Here is an 8,920-nt window from a genome sequence, read left to right as displayed (position 1 = left end):
TACATTGACGCTTTATGTAAATGTTGATTCCTGGATTGTGTGTTAGGCTCGATGATATATTGTATTTAATAAATATACTGAAAAATAAAAACTTAATATATTTAGTATTAGTATCGAGATTTCGAATTTGAAAAGAAAAGAAAGATCGATTATAAACTAGAATTACAAAAGCGATATAGTATAAAAAGAGGTATGAGGAAATTTTGAATTTAGATTATTCATAATTGTTAATTGATGATTGAATGACACTTATTTTTATTACAATCCGCTATTAATCTCAATGTATTACACGAAGAATAAAGCGATGGCAGAGAGTCTCGATGGGAAAGTCTCTCAATGTCGATGCGTTTAATAGATTGCCGTTTTAATATTTTTATCAGGAAAGGAAGCGCCCCGCTCTCTTTCTTCTCGTGGCATTGGCTGTTCGCGAATTGGAAGGGACTGCGTTTCCAAACGGCACCGCGAGCCGTCACGTTTGACGTCTCCATGTATCATCCGTCGGTTTCCATTACACGCGCGCTCATAATATCGCTGGGGATACGAGATGACGCGTGCGAGAGAAAGAGAGAGAAAGAAAGAGGCGCGCGCCGCCAGAATGAACAAAATAAGGGTGGAGAGAGTGAGCGGGGAGACGAGCGAGAGGAAAGCTTCGCGGTAGCGTGGATTTCTTTGCATAGGGAATTCGATCGTTTGTCATGTATACGCCATCTTGCCGTAAATTGCTGGGAAGAACCGTGCTCTCGAAATTGCCCATATGCATATTGGATGTTCGCATACTTTCTAGCGTAAATTCAATGCGCGGTATAGATATTCCCGGTATACGTAGACTATGAGAAATTGCAATCGGTTATTTGCCGTAATTCTGTCTTTCTCTATTTTGCGTATAAACGATTAAGTCGACGTAATCGATCAATTGATTATTCTCAAAATTCTTTGATTGTTTCAGGATTACAAATTAAATAAAGTAAAAAAATTCACATTGACCAATTAAATGCCATCCAATCATATCAGTCGGGAAGTCAATAATATTAATTAAATTGTTCTTTGTAGCGCAGCATTTTCCATCCCCGATTTTTGGATCATTATACGATTGTCGACTCCCTCAAAAACAAGAGGTGAAAGGAGTAGTTGGTGTCGGCAAGGGCGAGTTACACAAACATTCGGCCTGTGTAACTCCTTGTTGGATATTTATTCGTTCGTTCATTCGTTTTTATTTATACTCAGATTCTGTGAGGGTCCACCTTATTTGCACCCGTTCACCCGCCGTTCGAGCCCCTTCCATTTCTGACAGATCCTTTAAACGACACGAGTCTCGGAACCCTTTGCCACCGTTTGTCGCGTTGGAAAAGGAAAAAATTAATGGACGCATTCGAATGAATTTTATTAATTGAATCGTGCATAGGGCGCCGCGGTTTGACGCGGCTCGTACGACCCTTTGTAAAAGCAGGGTGACTTGTTGCAACCGCCTTTTAAGAGTTCCTCCTCTTCGCCTCTTTCCTCCGATGTCAGATGGAAAAAAGACGTACCAGCCGCCGATTGCCTTTTACTCGTTATCACTCTCCCGATGGTTGCGGCTAGAGATAAATTTTTACATTGGACTTTTCATAATGCACGCAATACACATTGCAGTACGCACATGTGATCGTTTGATACATCGACTTTTTAATAAAATATTCAGCTTTTATTTAACGCGTGCAAAGTTTCTTTGAAAACTAAATCGCGATTCAGACTTTAAAACAAAATATTTTACGAACAATGTAAAATTCTCTCTCTCTCTCTCTCTCTCTCTCTTTCTCTCTTTCGCGATATTTCTTTTTTGGAATACATCAGTTATTCTATAAATGTAAAGCAATGTTTTTCTTTTGAAATGCATCAGTTATTCTATAAATACGTTCATACGTTTGATTCTTTTAAGATTAAAGAAAATGAATGTAAAGAGAAATAACAATGTACACACACTTTGCAATAACCAATTTGCAACACCGTTATTTTCCGCGCACGCCAGTTTCGCCGATATGCCCGAACAGGTTTTGCGGAAACGTTATTTGAATTCAACATCCACTTGACTTTGAAGTATCCCTTAGAAAGCACGCGGTAGCCGCTGCTTTCCACATTGTGACGTGGCTGTGACGGATACACGGTTCTCCCGGGTATTGCTCCACGATTCCATGCACGCTCATTAGATTAATCTCCGAGCTTTCGTTGAAAGCCTGTACCGCGACGGGCACGTTCAAAAAAACAAGCGTGCGCGGCGAACTCATCCCGGCCCGGACGGTCCAATGAATGTCCTCGAGCGGACATCGGTTGCGCGAAGACACGAGATACCGTCGAAAGAGACGAGGAGGTGGGCGGTATGAGAGGCAAAGTTGGGTCCAAGAAAGAGACCGGGGGGTAGAGAAAATAGAGACAGATATAACTCGGTATACGCATGCTAAGTCATACTGCGAACGTGAGAGTGCAGGGCGGAGGTGGTGGAAAAGAGAAGAGGGAGAAGAGAAAGAGAAGCGATATATATAGGGAATGGGGTAGGGAGCATAAAAGGAACACTAGTAGGTATTAATATTTAGCGTCTCTGAAGCCGCCCGCATTCAGACAACTCCGCTGGATTTCCACCCCTTTCTCCTCCGTTGCCACCCTTCCTCCATCCCTCCGCTGCCACCACCGCCGCCGCCATCGACGCCGACGTCGCGTCCCTTCCGCAGGCACCGATCTTCCCTTACCTCGCCCCTCTGCACGTCTCTCTCTCTTTACGGTAAAATATGTAAATCTAACCAATATTTCTAAAGATACAGGCGGCGTACACACGGCGGGGGCTCTTTTATGACGGGGCAAAGCGCGAAACCCGCGGATATCGCGTTAGCGCGTATCAGTGTGTTTGCCTGTGTATCTTTCTCCGTGTATATATATATATATATATATATATATATATATGTATATATGTATAAGGACCAACCTAAATACTACGACGTCACTCGGCTCTGGGCAAGGATGGAGAGAGACACACACGCGCGTATCGCGTGTCTGCGTGAGCTCGCGCGTGTGTAAGAGCGAGTATTTGAATGGGGCTTGAATATCATCCATGAATATTTTGCAAGTTCCTATTTAAAAGAACGCGCGCGGTAAGATATGATATCGGGCGGCGGACCACCTCAAACACCCACGTGAGAGGCAGAGACGATGGATATATACTGGGTACGGGAGGTACCTACTCGAGAAATCGATAGTAAAACCCGGAGGACGTCTCAGCGAAATGGCGCGGCTGGTTTGCAGTCACATATATTTTTATATAGATATCGTTAGCCACGCTATCGCTAACTTTAATGTATTACACTTCTTCTCGTACTATAATAGATTGATATCTAGTTTTAATTATTGAGAAATTAATCTCCAATTGAATCTTACAATTTATCTATATGAGATTTAATTAGAAGTTTAGCTCTCTACAATTATAACAAGATATCGATTTATATTTTATACAGCGATTACAAATTCAAAAGTTCTTGTAAATAATGTACATTTCATTTTACACTCTTACGTCAACGATATATTGAATTATTTTAAAGATAAATCATTTTTTACGTTATATTTAAATAATATTATTTCCATATATTATATAATATTGCAAGTGAGCTTTTTTTCTATAGATAACATTAAATCGATAATCTTACTTTGTGTCTGATATAGTATTTACTTGTTTTTTTTTTCTAAAATTTTTCTCTAAATAAATGTGGAAATAAATAATTATATAAGAACTTTGTAAAGTATTTAATTATATTACTTATATTATATTATTTGCCTACAAAAAATAGTATGCAATGTAACGAAATGCATAATTACAGTCGGCAATTCCTTAAGTCATTCGTCGACATCGATATGGCGCGCACGTAGTGAACGCGTCGAAAGATCCCCCAGCGAGACTTTCTTATTCGAAGGGGTAGCTAGGACGGCGCACCTTTCTCCCGACGGGGACGGAGGCGGGGGGACCAATTTTCACGGCGGCGAGATATATCCGGGAGGTCTCAGAGTACCGAAGGGTTGGCGGCAAAGATCACAAGTAATTGAATGGGGGAGAGAGGAAGCGGTCTCGCTTCAACCCCCGTGAGTGTTCAACCAATTAATCCACTTCAATCCTGAAGGCAGCCCCGCGAGCATCGAGCCACGTTTTTTTTTTCTCTATTACGCTGTAGACGCAGTAAGACGTATTGAGATCGAAGGAGATACCTCTGGGATTTACAAAACATCGGTGCGTCTCTCCTTCCGTGTTCTTATCGATCTTTCGTCGTTTTTTCCTGTTGGTCTTCACGTTTTCTTTCTTCGTATTCTATCGAGAATTTTTTTTCGACGATTTTAAAAAATATGCAAAATCAAAACTTATATAGCTTTATAAAAAATTTAGTTATAAGATCATGCAATTTTATAACTATTTATAAAATGTTTTTCCACTTTATCGTGCCAAAGCTCGAAAGAATAGAATTGCACACGTGTACGATGGACACGTATCGTTTCAGATTGGAAATCTGAAACGGCGTTTCGATGGATAACATCGTCTGGGAAGGTTCGTAGTATCAAAGCGATCCCGCAACACCAATTAAGTCCCTTTCAGACGAAATCGGGGATGGTCTGGCCAATAAAACAAAGTAAATCCTCGCCTGGTCTAATCTTCGAGATAGAGAGGTACGACGAGAGGAAGAAGGGTGAGGGGAGGGAGGAGGGGGAGAGGGGTGTCGGTCTCACTCTCGTTGGTACGAAAAGTAACGATTGCCAGGTACTCCTGAGATACAACCGAAAGAGATTTTAACCAGACCCCGTCGCAAATCCTGGATACGTCCCCTAATAATACTCAATTCCAATGTGGATTAATAGCGGTTTATTCCCTTCCTTCCTGTCCGCCTTCCTTTCGCCTGTCGCGACTGCAATGTCTCCCATACGAGCCGCGACTCGGGTACTGAATTCCCATTAACGCCCTAGCAATTAAGTCGAGAGAACTACTTAATCTCCCTGCACCGCGATTGATCCAGTTTGAACTAACAAATCTACATCGGCATTTTGTATTTTGAACTAATAATATTATCAAGATTCCAACCCTGCTGTTAAAATAAATGTCCTAACCTGGCGATCTAATCTTAAGCATAATCTAAGCACGAGTCGGTCTTCTTTTTTTTGCTGAAAATTTTCTAAATCAAGTAACGTCAACCTTTTATTATATATCGACATGCAGCATGCAGGAAAAGATGTGGAAAAGACATTTACGGTGAACGATAAACGGACCGCGCGCCGTACAGATTGTCGAATCGGGAAAGGACAGGAGAGAGCAGCATGCTAATTTATGACACCCTGGCGCTCCATTACGAATATTTATCCGCGGCGAGTTTAATCTAAACTTTGAGAGTCCTCTTCTCTTCGAGTCGCTTTCGTCCCCTCTTCTTGCAGGTCGTCGCGCGGATTCCTTCCTTCCTTCCTTCCTTCCTTCCTGTCTGCCTTCCACATCGTTCACCTCGTCGTTCTCACTCCCGTAACGGAGAAACCCGCCGCCTTAACGACGTATTGTCTCCACGACTTATCAAAACAATTCGTTGAACTACTACCCGTGCTCTTAGCCGCGACGAACATTGTTTCGTCCGTCGTTGATTAAACGAGCCGACGCCATTTTCAAAATTCGTCACGCTGTAGCTCGATAAGATCGTAACGGTTTACGGTTTTCTCGATACGCTATAATGAAAATGACAAGACAGTGTTAATAATTTTTCTTGTTAATTAACTATGTAAAATATTTATCAATTAATTAACAATTTATATTGAAGGACCATCGATCATAATTCGCGTTTCATAAATTCGAGTAATTCTTTGATCGAGTATCCGATTATATTGCGTTTTGTGTTTATGATTCGCGAAACAGGCGTTTTATTGCGAATCCGTAAAAGTTGCCGATCAAAGTGTCATAAGCAGGCTCGTAATATTCGCTCGACAAGATAATCTTTCGAAGCTGGGAGAGCAGTACGATAATTTCGTCGGTCTCAGTTATCGTTTCTCATTCTACGTGGTTTTTTTTTTTTTTTTTTTACGGTTATATCCTTATTTCTCGCCACCCCATTTTTCCGAAGCTCCTTTGCATATTAACAATATTGCTCTTCGAAGAGACGGAGCGGTTTTAGGATAAAAAATTATGGAGACAACTCCATCTTCCCTCCCTCCCTTCAAGTTTCTCTTCTCGTTTTCACTTTCCTCGTCTTCATCTTTCTTTGCCATCTTGGTATTTTTTTCTCTTTCCTTTTTTTACGATACTGTCAATTACACGCCCGTTTGAATTCACTTTCCGACCAAGGCGAATATTCCGATATAAATTTTTATCGTTTGCTACGGAGTTCTGCTCTCTGTTCTTCCTCTTTCTATTTTATGACACGCTTCATCTTCGCATCAGTTCATCGTTCGCAATTTCTATTCTTGTCCATACTCGGTGCAGAATACTTGAGCATGACAAATCTTTGTTTTCTGTATGAGTAGATTCCTATACAATTTTATCCAAGTTAAAAATATATTCTCAGAATAATCATCTAATTATAATAGGAATAAAAAGGGAGAGAAATTATTAAACGGAATTAGAAGAGAGATGGAAAATTATTAATAACTACGAGCGTATCGTTAGCTTTCACAAATCGGTTTGCCTGCGTCAACCGAAGCACGCGTGCATGCGTGTTTGTCGCGTTTCTTTAATACAGTGTCAATCCCCTCTACCCATCCCTTCTGAATATTACCGGCGAATGTAACAAAGTACTCGAAGAGGAAGGTTTTCGAGGGTGATATTACTCTGTAATAGATATTACGTTCTACCTGCTCGCATATTAGATTTTAATATAGAAGATACGAGAGAGCGGCGCTGAATACTTTTTCCTTTGTGAAAAATTCACGTCGGCTGCAACTTTTAATACGTAATACCGTCGGTGGGCGTGCCGCATCGTTTGCGAGCGCATGCTAGACGAGCGCGTACGTATGCTATCGAACGCAGGAGAGACGTATGCAGAGATATACTTATGGAACACTCGCGCGCTGTCACTCCGCCGAGCGAGAGACTGCACGTTTTTCATACATCCGACGAATTTACGTCTGTCACGCTATTTTTCGTCGTAACCGATTTAGATTGCGAGTCGTTACTATATTTTTATCGATGTTCTCTTATTTCCGCTAATTATATTAATTACTCTTTGTCTGACATTTCATAAAAGCATGACATGGATGAAAAAGTATGAATAGACACATGCGTATATTTGGATTTCGTTACAAATAGATACGTATCTCAAAAAGAACTTCATTTTATATAGATTTCATAAATAACTTTTTCAGAATTGATATATTAAAAAAAGTATTTATGAATTGATAATGAAGCTTTTGATAAGCTACTCAATTTTTGCTTTAAATAAAGATTTTGTAAAATAGAACAGAGGTAATCGAATTTGGAGATTCAGAAATGATAGCATAATTTAATTAAACGAAATAAAAATTTCAGTAAAATAAAAATTGATTAAAAAAAAATACGTGTATTATTTGCACGGTCATTTTGATTTTCAAAGTTACAAGATCGAAGGGTTAACGAGGGAATGTGAGTGTTTCTCTTTTGCAACATGTGCAAGTCGATGGAAGCAGTCATGGTGCGACGTGTCTCTGACGCGGCGTTGAGGTTAAGTGGATGCGCCTTGACGAAGTCGATCTAATTAACTTCGAGGCCTCTCACCCTTCGGCCTAAATATCGCCTCCTGTCCTAAATGCGGATCAGTGAATTGCTAGAGACGCGGTTGCGCCGGGAGAAAGGGCTGACGTCGCCGTGGAAGCTGGAGGCGAAAGTGCGGGGCGCGCGACACAGGGGGTTGTTTTAACGAAACCGGCTCCCCCGTCCGCCCTCATCGCAGCCTGCTTAAACGACGCAGACAGACACGCGTGTGGATTTTACTGGCGCGTGTAAAGCGGTTGTCTGTTCGGTTTATTTGTAATCAACGCGATGCTTGACAAAAGTAAGATGTAACGATGCTACAATGCAACTGGGTTCGTTTTCGAGTTTATTTTATCCTTTTATGTTTTGCATTAAAAATATGTCAAAGTTGTCACTGTCGTAAGTATGTATTAATGATTGATTGTGCGATTACTGAATTTGCAGCTGAAAATAAATTTGTAAAAGTTGATGAGAATATATAATGATGAGTTGGAGAAAATGTTAATACAAATGTCAGACGTTGTATTAGAGATATAAAATATGAAAAAATATCTATATAATTTTTTTTATAAATTCAAGGGAGGATGAAACAAAATATAAATCAACGTAATCATAGTTCTTGAGATGTCACTAAATCTCTTTGATGGTCTGGATTCGATGGAGGTGACAGGGACTGTGGTATTTATGAAAATACAGACGCTTCGCATTCTTCGATTCCATTAGGGTCGAAGGGGAATGATTTCGCTTGTTTTGTTCTCAATCGAATTCTGTTTTCTCGACTACGGAATGGGTCGAATTCCTAAGACACTCAATGTGCTCACTTCTAGCCTCACGATATGATATACCCTCGTCTGGGAGAGAAATTCAAATTCTTTTAAACATTCTTTGCGTTAGAAATGCCATCGAGAATCACGAATTTTATATAAAATAATATAGATTTTGTGATTAATTAACAAACAAGAGAGATAATATAATTTTATTATTTTATCTGACAAAGATCTAATATAGAACTTGTGATAAAATTCAAAGGCGACATACCTTTATTATAATATTTTATTAATATTTTGACATAATTAAAAATGTTAAATGCACATACCATTAATACAATGAATCATTATAACATCTAGATATTTGACACTTATACAATTACAACAAAGAGGAATGTAAGTTTGATAGGGGTTCTGCCGCGTGCAATCTTGTTATCCGTGAATACCAACA

The sequence above is a fragment of the Anoplolepis gracilipes genome, chromosome 8, assembly GCF_047496725.1.
Source record: "Anoplolepis gracilipes chromosome 8, ASM4749672v1, whole genome shotgun sequence".
Taxonomy (NCBI): Eukaryota; Metazoa; Arthropoda; class Insecta; order Hymenoptera; family Formicidae; genus Anoplolepis; species Anoplolepis gracilipes.
Note: the sequence above shows the minus strand (reverse complement) of the source record.